This window comes from Rhinopithecus bieti, unplaced genomic scaffold (assembly GCF_001698545.2).
Source record: "Rhinopithecus bieti isolate Rb0 unplaced genomic scaffold, ASM169854v2 scaffold_38981, whole genome shotgun sequence".
Lineage (NCBI taxonomy): Eukaryota > Metazoa > Chordata > Mammalia > Primates > Cercopithecidae > Rhinopithecus > Rhinopithecus bieti.
Window position 1 is genome coordinate 4,665,699 of NW_016819573.1, and position 11,316 is coordinate 4,677,014.

The window sequence follows — 11,316 nt, forward strand, 5'->3', positions numbered from 1 at the left end:
ATTATCAGATTATCCTCTAAGAGTGTGTGTGTGTGTTTACATGTGTGTACCTGTCATTATTTCAAATTTTAAAATATTTGAGTGCTACTAGATGCTCAGCTCTAAGAGACCGCGTACAAGGAGGAAGAGTTCAAAACCAGTGTCTCTGCCCTCGAGAAATGTAACGACTACTACTACCACCAACTGGATAAACCCTATGAGCTAAGTATCAACTTGAATTTCCAAATTGGGAAACCAAGGCTTGAATGACCAAGTCACTTGACTCAGTCACACAAGCAACAGACAACAGCTAGGATTCAAAGCCAGGTATTCCCAATTCCAAAGCCTAGATCCTTAACCACAGTACATCTGGCTGACAAGAAAACACAAACATCCATTAAGAGTGAGGAGTAGAAAGAGTGTATTTACAGTGAAGAGCTAAGTCCTGAGATGTGCAGTAAAGTGGCTTAGGAGAAATCAAAGAATGCAAATAGGGTGAGGAGCCACCTACACAGCTGTTAGCTTTGTGAACCCTGTCAACACTGATGCCTAACTGATCATACACAATCTGCCTGCTGGCCTCTGACCCATGACCTACTAGTGTACTATGTCTTTAGCAACTGACAGAATGGAAAACCAATGACATTTCGACAGGCCTTAAGACCTTTCAAAGTTATCTCCAAGTATGGAATCAGCTCTTTCCCTGATGTGGACAGACTTCCATTCTGTTCTAGAGATAAGGCCATATATGGAGGAAGTTTGAAATCCTCTGGCCAAATACTAGATAGTACTTCCATTGTTTAATAATTAAATGATTTTTATAACCCTATCCCTAAGAGTATATGGCAATTGTCTTTGCCCACAGGATCAATTGTCACTAATCTTTTAGCTTGGTGGAAACAGCTAAATGTCTTATAATGTCTGAACAAAACGTAATACCACTTCCTCTGTGCTTGTCTCCATGTACCAGAAAGTTGTGGGTCTAAGTGGATGTGGTATCCCTCTCATGCCTCAGCAGTCCCTTTACAAAGCAGCAGACTTCTGGGTACCCAGGTCAGGGCAGACCTCCCAACCTTCAGGGTATGATTCTAGGTTCCCAGTGTTCCAAGAGAGGGAGAAATATTTCCTCTATAAAATAATGGGGGTCAGAAGTGTATGTGATTTCCCTTTGCTTCCATGAAATTAGGAGAAAGCACCAACACTTTCTACTAATTCCACAGTGACTAGGATGTGCCACCAGCCCAGCATCAGTACGGTTTCTTTTCATACTCATGAAGCGTAGTGGTGAAGTGGCTGCCTGGAATTAAGATTGCTGCTGTCAAGGTAGTAAGAAACAGTTCAATTTTTCCCCATGAGCCAATTATTATCAGGGTCACATCTGGAACCTGGGCTTCATTTTCCCGATTCAATCCATATTTGAATGACCACTATGGACCAGGTTCTATGCTAACATCTCACAGACTCAAACAATCTTAGGAAATGGATATTATTTCTGCCTTACCTATGTGGAAGCTAAATAAAGCTCAGGAAAGTTATATCTTTTATCACAGAGCTGGACAATTATAGTTGGATACCAGACTGAATCTCTTGACACTATGTTCTGGGCTGACTCCACTATGTGCCACTGACTCCCCTAGTGCTGAAGTTTGGGGCCTTATAATATTATTATATGATAATAACAATATATGGGATTTCAATGGTCATCCTCATAATCAAGCTCTTACTCTACTCTCAAAGAAAGAAAGAACATACCATGTTGAAGGGGGCTATTAGAAGGCAAATGTGGTAAATGCTACAATGAATGGACACAAGCAGTTTAGAAACCCTATGGTGACGATCAACTCTGACTGGAGTGAGAGTGAAGGAAAACTTAAGAGATGTGAAGTCATCCACTGGGAAGGAGATGCTTCTGAGGTTAACAAAAGCTCTAAACACAGAAATGGAAGCAGGCAAACACAAAGGGATTCGTGGACCACCCCTTACCATCAGGGTTTCTCAACCTTTTTATTGACATTTAGGACTAGATAATTCTATGTGCTGGGGGGCTGTCCTGTAAATTGCAGGAGATTTAGTAACATCCCTGACCTTTACCCACTAGATGCCAGTAGAACACACTGTCCCCAAGTCATGACAACCAAAAAAGTCTCCAGACACTGCCAAATACCCCCCGGGGGACACAGTCATCCCTAGTTGAAAACCAGTGCCTTTGGTGAAGATGTGCCAGAAACTGCAGATTGGCTAAATGTGGAGGCTGGGGAGGTGCAGAGTAAGAACAGGAAGCCATGAACCAAATAGGAAAGAGGGACAGATGTGTGACTCAAGTCCTCTCAGCAACGCCCTCAGGTATGGACTCTGACTACCTTAAAGCAGATGGAGAGCCAGGCACAGTAGCTCACGCCTGTAATCCTACCACCTTGGGAGGCTGAGGCAGCAGGATCACTTGAGCCCAGGAGTTCAAGACTAGCCTGGGCGATACAGTAAGGCCCTGTATGTATTTTTTTTAAAACACATATTTTTAAAAAAGACAAATGGAGGTAAATGAGATCCCATGATGGGGACCCTTTGATGAATGTCCAGTAGGATCCTGACTGGGAGTAGGACTGTAAGTTAAGAAGAAAAAAGTGGAGAGGATGGATTCTAGACCCAGGCAGCTTGGAAGAGAAAACCCTTACTCTCTTTCTCCTTTCAGTAAATCAAAGAAAGAGAAGACAACAAGGGGGAATGCTAATAGAATAGTCATAATGAACCTGGAATTCCCACACCTATTTGGGAGGACAGGAGGGGAACTGGATAGGGAGAAATATTGATTTGTGCTGTTTCTGTGACTGCAGTGCCATCCTTACCTTCTCGGGCCATCTCCTATTCCCTCACCTCTCACCCTTGGAAGGGTTTTGGCCCAGGAAAAGCAAAAGGAGTTGGCATACTTAGTCCTGGGAGGGAGGAAGGAAAGAAGAGCAGGGAGTAAAGATGAGAGTATTCTGACGTTCAAAATTGATCTATTAATAGTGTTCACAAAAGGGACCATGTTTCCCAGTAAAAAGAAAACAAGGTAATGCTGGGGCTGGGGATGGGGGTTGAGGAAAGGGAAGGGGCCAAGAAGTAAATGTTTACAAAATGCCCACTGAGTGTCACTTCTGGGCAAGGCACATTGCATGAGTCACCACCTTCAATTTTCATAGCATCATGTAATACCTATGTATGAAGTGGTTATAACAAGCTCCTTTCTATACAGAAGGAAAGTGAGGTTCAGAGGCATCTTCACAGACTGAGAGGCCTCCCACCGTGGCCAGGGACTCCGGGCTTGTTTGGCAGACTCCTCCATGCTGTGCCTCCTCACACTTCAGCACCTACAGCCTCTTGCCCCCTGCAAGTTGTAGCTGCCTGCTTACTTGTCTGTTTGCTCTGAGATCGTCAGGGGCTGTGTTTTGAGTTCTGTGACTCTAGCATTTCCTTATGTGCCAGGCACACGCTCCACTGATACAAAGAAGGGAGCAAGAGTTAATGCTGAGGTGAACAAAGGACCCGCAGAAGTCCAGCTGTGTGAATTTACAGCAGAACTAATGAGCACATCCAGTTACATAACTGCCTCTCTCCTGCTCTTCTCCTATACTCAGCAGCCACTAGAGGAAAGCAGGGCTTGCTTTCTTTTCCTGTGCTATATTTAATTCCAACTGTTTGGGCAGGGAAGTGTGCTACAGCCCCACAGCTCAGTTACATTAGATCTTAATTTTTTCTTAAAAACCTAGCAATTTCTACCAGTGATGCCACAAAGATAATAATATAGTAATCTTAAGATTGAGATACTTTACCCACATTTCCTGCACTTTACTACCTTGAAAACACTCATTATTTCTGGTTCTACTTTGAGAAGCAGCAAGCAAGGAAAGGATGAAAATGTGAGATGCTAAAGAGACAGCTTGCAACATTCCATAACTACAGCCTTCAATGCTGGAACCTCAAGTCTTCAGTATCAAATAGAACGGTACTTCCCCGTGGTAACTAACTAGGAGCTGATCCATTAATCAGGAATATATTTTTGATAGAGAGTAGGCCAGGTTTGTTTTTGGTTCTTTTGCATCTCCTTTTCTAGGCCCTAACCCCAGACTCCATGACCTCATGAACGTAGAATGAATGCTGCATAAAGAGAATCATTCATTTGTCCTGGGACTTCACCAAAGATGATTTTGCTTAGTAAGCCTCTTTTCAGATATGAAACTAAAAGGTATGTTTTCTGAGACCTGTTAAAGCACACATTTACTAAACTTACATTAAGTTCAGGTCAGTCCTAAAAAGTTCTCTAATTTCTGAAAGCCATAGTCTGTTATTCTAATGTGAATTGTTACACATACAGACACACCTTGAACATTTTAAAATTACATTTCTTTAAGCACACTCACTCACTCACACTTTTTGCCAATTTGGTTGGGCTTTCCCCTAAACCAATTCTTCTAAAATGGTGAGATTTTAACAAATAAAATGATACAACTGATGTTTTCATAGGGTAATAGGTTAAGAAGAAAAAACTCCAGGCTTTTGAAATATTAATTTTATTAGCATTAATACTAATATCTAGGCCAGGTACAGTGGCTCACACCTGTAATCCCAGCACTTTGGGAGGCTGAGGTGGGTGGAACACATGAGGTCAGGAGTTTAAGACCAGCCTGGCCAACATGAGGAAACCCCATCTCTACTAAAAATACAAAAATTAGCCAGGCGTCGCGGCACACACCTGTAATCCCAGCTGCTCAGAAGGCCGAAGCAGGAGAATCACTTGAACCCAGGAGGCGGAGGTTGCAGTGAGCCGAGACTGTGCCACTGCACTCCAGCCTGAGAGACAGAGCAAAACTCCATCTGAGGAAAAACAACAACAACAACAAAAAACTAGTATCTAAATATTAGCAGTACTATGATTTATAGACATGAACTCTTATAAAGAATATGTATATGGCTGGGAATAGTGGCTCACACCTGTAATCCTGGCATTTTGGGAGGCTGAGGCTGGCAGATCGCTTGAGCCTAGGAGTTTGAGACTAGCCTGGACAACATGGCGAAACCCTGTCTCTACAAAAATACAAAAATTAGCTGGGCATTGTGGCATGTGCCTCATCCCGGCAGTTCCAGCTACTCGGCAGGGCTGAGACAGGAGGACTGCCTGAACCCAGGAGGTCGAGGCTACAGTTAGCCAAGACCATGCCACCGCACTCCAGCCTAGGTGACAGAGGGAGAACCTGTTTCAAAAAAGAATAAAAAAGTACATACACATTTTGAGACTTGCTTAATACTGGGCAGCTCAGTAATAGCAAGTACTAGTCAAGGGTGATATGTCACTGTTTTCAGAGTTGGATGAACCTGGGTTATAATCTGGACTCAGCTACTTCCTAGTACAGGTCATTTGGGTCTTGGGCAAAGTATTGAACTTCCCAAACCTCAGTTCTCTTCTGCACAATGGAAATCATCTGAATACAGACAAGAGGGCCCACTATAAAAATTAAACAACACAGTCTGTGTGGAAGTGTCTTTAACAGGCATTAAGTGCCCGTTAACTGTCTTTAACAGGAGAATTAAGTAGCAGGCTCAGGCTTTTTGCATCCTTCCTCTTCCCCTCCACTCCCCGGTTACCAACTTGCGCCCTGAGTAAGGTTTACGGCGCACTATCTATCTCCTGTGGCTTGTAAACCTCTGCAGTAATTTCAGCAATCTACATTGCCTGTAACCTCCCCTCCCTGTAGGCTCCCTTGAATCACAACCATATTTGCCTTTCCAGAACACAGATCATTGTCTTCAGTGATTCCCTGCAGGACAAAGTCTGCCCACTTCAGCCTGGTGTCATCATCCTATCGTAGTCTGGTCCAATCCACCCTTTCTGAACAGTTCCTTACAAACCCACATCTTCCCACCTCAACTCTGCCTAGGCCATTCCCCTGCTTCGAGCTCTTACAGAGCTCCCATGGCCTACAGTATAAATTCCTAACTGTCTCAGGTGGCATTTGAGACCCATGGTATCAGGTTCCCACACCTCCCCAGTTTCATTGTCTGCTACTCGTTTCCCTCCTTATACTTTATGCCCAAGCATAAATCTACTTATAGTACCTGAAACCCCATGCTGGGTCATCACTCTTCAGCTTTACATATACTCCTCTCTCTGACAAGAATACTCTTCTCCTCTTATCCATTTGGAAAACTCTTCAACAGACTTCAAACCTCTCTCAAATGCCTCTACTTCTGTGATACAGTCTGTCCAGAACTGTGTCTTGTAGGTTTTTCTACTACTTTGCACCTGTGCCTGTCATACAATGATTTCTCAGGGTTTTTTTGGTGTTTTTTTTTGTAATTCACTGACTGTTATTAATGTCTTCTCTGCTAGAAGTATAACACTACTCAGCTTTGCACAGAGAAGTTACTCGGGAAATGTTTGCATTGCTGAACAGAGGCAGCTTCCAATCTCATGGGAAGATCAGATGAAATGCAGGGGATACATGCTACAACACAGTCAAGAGGACTGAAAGCAGGCAGCAGGAGAATTTCTACAATATTCCTGTTTAAAATGTTAAAATGTTGGTGGCTGCCAGAGCTCAGGAAAAGAAAATTTTTTGATGTGGTTATAGCTCACTCTAACGAGTCAATTACATTGACCTAAAGCCCGTGGAGCTCAAAACTGTATTTCTCTCCCCAAGACCTCATTCTTTTATAAAGCTCCCTCCTCTGTGGAATGAATGTGGGCAATCGCTTTTGCAGTTTTTGACGATGCCAGTTTATGGCTATGTTTTTCTGTTCACTGAACTGGCTCATTTCTTCAGGAGAACAAACTGTTCTCCACTGAAGCAGGAATTGGCTGGGTTCTAACAAAAAGAATTTTTCCCCCCTGACAGTGTTTTTGCAAAAGACCCAAGTCAATTTATAGCCAAGTAACAAAAGGTCAGAAAGGTTAGTCAAGCAATGGGCGTAATTCCTGTGTGTCACAGCCAATAAAGGAAATGGGTGGGAATAAATAGTATGCAATTTTAACCTGAAATTATTTGTGCAAAACTATTCTTGTAAACTATACAAAATGACCCATGACTTCCACTATAAAGGATTTCTCACTCTGACTTTTTTAAAGGCACATTTACTTTGGAAGAACGAAGATGACCTCAAATTCCTCATTCACAAATGGAAAATGTTAAAACTTTCTTCACACTAATATAAGAAAACTTGGTCATTGCTTTGCAGCCCTGAAACAGAAATGTTCACATAAAAAAATATCTCATAGTTAAGTCACAATTAAAAACAATTTGCATGACTGAATTTAAAATAAATTGCAAAATTCCCTTGCCAAAAAGGAAACAATATTGACCAAAAGAATAGGCCAAGAAAAGACCCTACGAAAGTGACAGTTCATCTGTTTTAATCGTGCTAAAAGTGTAACAAACTACTGCATTATTCAGTGAGCATAAGAACAAGAAAAGCCTGCCTGTAAAGCAGACACGAAGAACTGACATCACCAGCCAAGCAAGCGGAAGGCAGATGAGTAATAGCCTGTACTGGGCGGCCAACCAGGCCCCAGCCCATGAGTCTGTGGAGTAAGAAAGCCTTTCAGATATCAAGGCCATTGGGAGGCCTCCTTCCCCCAGTTCTCCAATACAAAGTCTAATCTACTCACCATTTAAAACAATCTTAGCATCCAAAAGATGAATGGTTAAATAGAACGCTGTCATCGTTCAGACAAGACAGTGTAAACCCATTTCTCCCCCTACCTCATTGTAAGTACAACTCTAAATCCTTAAAATAACACAAAAGGCAACGAAAGGAGAAGTCTGAAAGAAAAAGGAAGGTAAATTACTTAGGGACCCAGGATTGGAAGAACAACATAGCAGCACATCTTATGACCACACCCCATTCAATAGAAAAGGTGGCCAAGGCTGTTTCCCAACCCCCAATCTAGCAACAGAGGGCAGCAGAGGATTGAATGGGAGTTCTGCTGACAATACCAGGCCAGCTGGAAGCACCAACAAGGGGGATAGCTCAGGACCCCACTAACAATAAAGCACAACAATAAAGCAGTCTGGGAAAACACGTTTCCCCCCCCACTACAGGGCCTCCAGGAAGCATGCTTCATCCCAGCAGGATGGAGACTCCCTCCTCTACCTAGATACCAGGCAGCATGGCCTAGGGAAACTCCTTACCCCCATCAGACAGCACCAACAGGCACTAGTGGGAGCCATGGCAGTACCAGATAAACCAAGTGGACCAAGAGTACTGCAAAGGCTCTGAAAAGTAAACCACAAGAGTAAATTCCAACTCACATGCTAAATCTAAACAGTGTGACTGCCTGCTAAAATGGAAGATTTAAATAGGACCCAGACTCTCCTAATAGACAAAATGTCAAAAGTAGATTTAAAAAATCACCTGTTGGCCAGGCATGGTAGCTCACGTCTGTAATCCCAGTACTTTGGGAGCCCAAGATGGGTTAATCATTTGAGGCCAGGAGTTCGAGACCAACCTGGGCAACATGGCAAAACCATGAAGATGGACTGAAACAGAACCTCCAGCACCTGTAAAACAACAGCAAAAGATCCAATATTCATATGACCAGAGTCTCAGAAGGAGAGAAGAAAAAGAGAAGGGCTGAAAGAGTATTCAAAAATATAATGACTGAAAATTCCCCAAATTTGGTGAAGGACGTAAACCTACAGATTCAGAAGGTAAACATATCCCAAATAGGATAAACTCAAAAAAATCCATACCAAGACACATCTTAATTATATTTCTGTAAATTAAAGACAGCAACTCTTGAAAGCAGAGAAAAACAACATAATACCTTTAAGGGGACATCAATTCAAGTGACAAAAGGTTTCTAATCTAAAACCATGGAGGCCTGGCCGGGCACGCTGGCTCATGCCTATAATCCTATGACTTTGGGAGGCCAAAGCAGGTGAATCATTTGAGGTCAGGAGTTTAAGACCAGCTTGGCCAACACGGTGAAACCCCGTCTCTACTAAAAATAAAAAATAATAATAAATAAAATTAAAAAATAAAACCATGGAGGCCAGAAGGAAGTGGCACAACATTTTTATGGTTAAAGGAAGTTCTTCAAACAGAAGGAAACGATTAAAAGAAGAATTCTGAAGCATCAAAAGGGAACAGAAAACAACAGAAAAGGCAGAGATTGGGAGATATATATATAATGATTATCCTCCTGTAGTCCCAGCTATTTGGGAGGCTAAAGCAGGAATATTGCTTTAGTCCAGAAGTTCACCTCTACCCTGGAAAACATAGCAAGACCCTGTATCTTTTTTAAAAAATTAAAATTAAAAGGGGGAATGTAAAGGGACCTGGATGGAAATCAGGTTTCCACATTTCATTCAAAGTGGTAAAATGCTGATAACGGTAGACTGTAGTAAGTCACACAGGTATACTGTAATACTCAGAGCAACTGCTAAGAAAATGATACAAAGAAATACACTAAAAAATACCATTAGAAAGTCAAGATAAAAACCTCTCAAAATGTTCAAGCAACCCAGAGAAAGGCAAGAAAAGAAATAAATAATAAAATGGCAGATTAAAGCTCTAATATGTCAATAATTAGTTTAAAGGTAAATGATCTAAATTCACCAACTAAAAGGCAGAGATTGGCAGAGTAGAATAAAAATACAACCCAACTATATGCTGTTCACAAAAACCGACTTCAAATTCAACAACATAGTTTTATATATATATATATATATATGTGTGTGTATATATATATATGTATAAAACATGGCTTTACACTGTATGTAAGTAATTTCTAAATAAATATCTAAAAGGGATGATATCAAGATATCACTAAAGGAATCTCAATTATCTTCATTATTCTTTCCTATGTTTTTCAGATTATCTACAATAAGAATGGCTTTTTTAATTTTAAAAAATGGTTTTTTCCAAGTAAAGCAGTCTATTCGAGATAACCGTATTGCTGCCTAGGGAGGAGGAAATAATCTTTAGCATTGGTAGCCACCATTAATGTGGATCTTTCTACTGATGAGTTGGCTGTCTACCCCTGCCTTACGCTCCAAAAGACCAGAGGTACAAGGCAGAAGGCCCGAAAGACCAGGAAATGTCCTCTTTTCAAGCTTTGGGTATGGGATCCAGGGAGTAGGGGCTGGGAGAGGGAAATGAGAAGTTAGGGAGCAGAGGGATAGGGGGCAGGGGGTCAAGAGAAGACAGTGCAGACAGCAGAGCAGGGCTACTGGATGCCTGCCTTACTTCTAGTAGTTTCCAGAGTCATTGCTCTAGGTCTTCTCAGGCCTCGCCACTGAGCTAGTTCCTGTGTTTTCTTAATCCATCACCTGAGACCATGTGAACATGTCTTAGTCCCCTTTGGCCCAACAGAGCCAAATCCAGGTATCATCCCGTGATGCTGGTGACCACAGCCCAGAAGAGGGAAGTCTTCCATTTTATACTGCCAAGTAAGTCGAACTCTAACATGCCCATCTTCTATTTTTCAGTTTCTCCCTAACTTTATCCAGGAGTCTTGTAACAGTTTTCCTACCATATAACATGCCCAATCCCTTTTCTGACATTTTAAGTAAGAAATCCTAAAGTAATCTTCAGTTCTTCCTCACCCATTACTTATATATACAATCTATTATTATAAAGGAGACAACACAGAATGTAGAAGGTAGATTTCTAAAGTCCTGTATTAGAGGTTTATAATTCTTTTACAAAATACTATCTTTTCTCTTCCTTAACACAACAAACGAATCCATTAAAGTCAAAACTGAAAACTCTGACCAGGAGTCTGTTATATATGAGATGCTTCCTTGTTGAGGTTGCTATAGTCCTAATTAACAGTTGACAGGACATTTCAAGACTTCTCACTCTTATCACCAGTCCTGGAAAAGTTGTCTTTTTATGTAACTGAGGACATGGAATCCCATCTCTAGGGCCATACAGGATAACTCAAAGCCAACCTTGACCTTAAGGCACTTCACAAGGACTGCAGGACGATTTTAGTGCCCCCACCCTTGCCATCTCTCATGGTCAAAGTACCAACAAAAGGAAACACAATTTTACAAATACTTCAGTGTATATTATTTGAGACCACATTCACAGTAAAAAAAAAAACTGTAATCCCAGCACTTTGGGAGGCCGAGACGGGCGGATCACGGGGTCAGGAGATCGAGACCATCCTGGCTAACACGGTGAAACCCCGTCTCTACTAAAAATACAAAAAACTAGCCGGGCGAGGTGGCAGGTGCCTGTAGTCCCAGCTCCTTGGGAGGCTGAGGCAGGAGAATGGCGTGAACCCGGGAGGCGGAGCTTGCAGTGAGCTGAGATCCAGCCACTGCACTCCAGCCCGGGCGACAGAGCAAGACTCCG

At 42.1% G+C, this 11,316-nt stretch overlaps 1 protein-coding gene across 2 annotated transcripts in view; it reads right to left on the reverse strand.

Annotated features, from left to right (window-relative positions):
• ZHX3 (zinc fingers and homeoboxes 3) overlaps positions 1–11,316 on the reverse strand; it is a 74,856-nt gene that overhangs the window by 61,529 nt on the left and 2,011 nt on the right. The window contains exon 1 of one of the 2 annotated variants that reach the window (XM_017859080.1): positions 8,459–8,476. The exons of the other annotated variant lie outside the window; for it this stretch is intronic. The gene's annotated coding sequence lies outside the window, so the exon portion shown is untranslated. Of the gene's footprint in view, positions 1–8,458; positions 8,477–11,316 lie in introns of those variants that run through there. 2 annotated transcript variants of the gene reach the window in all.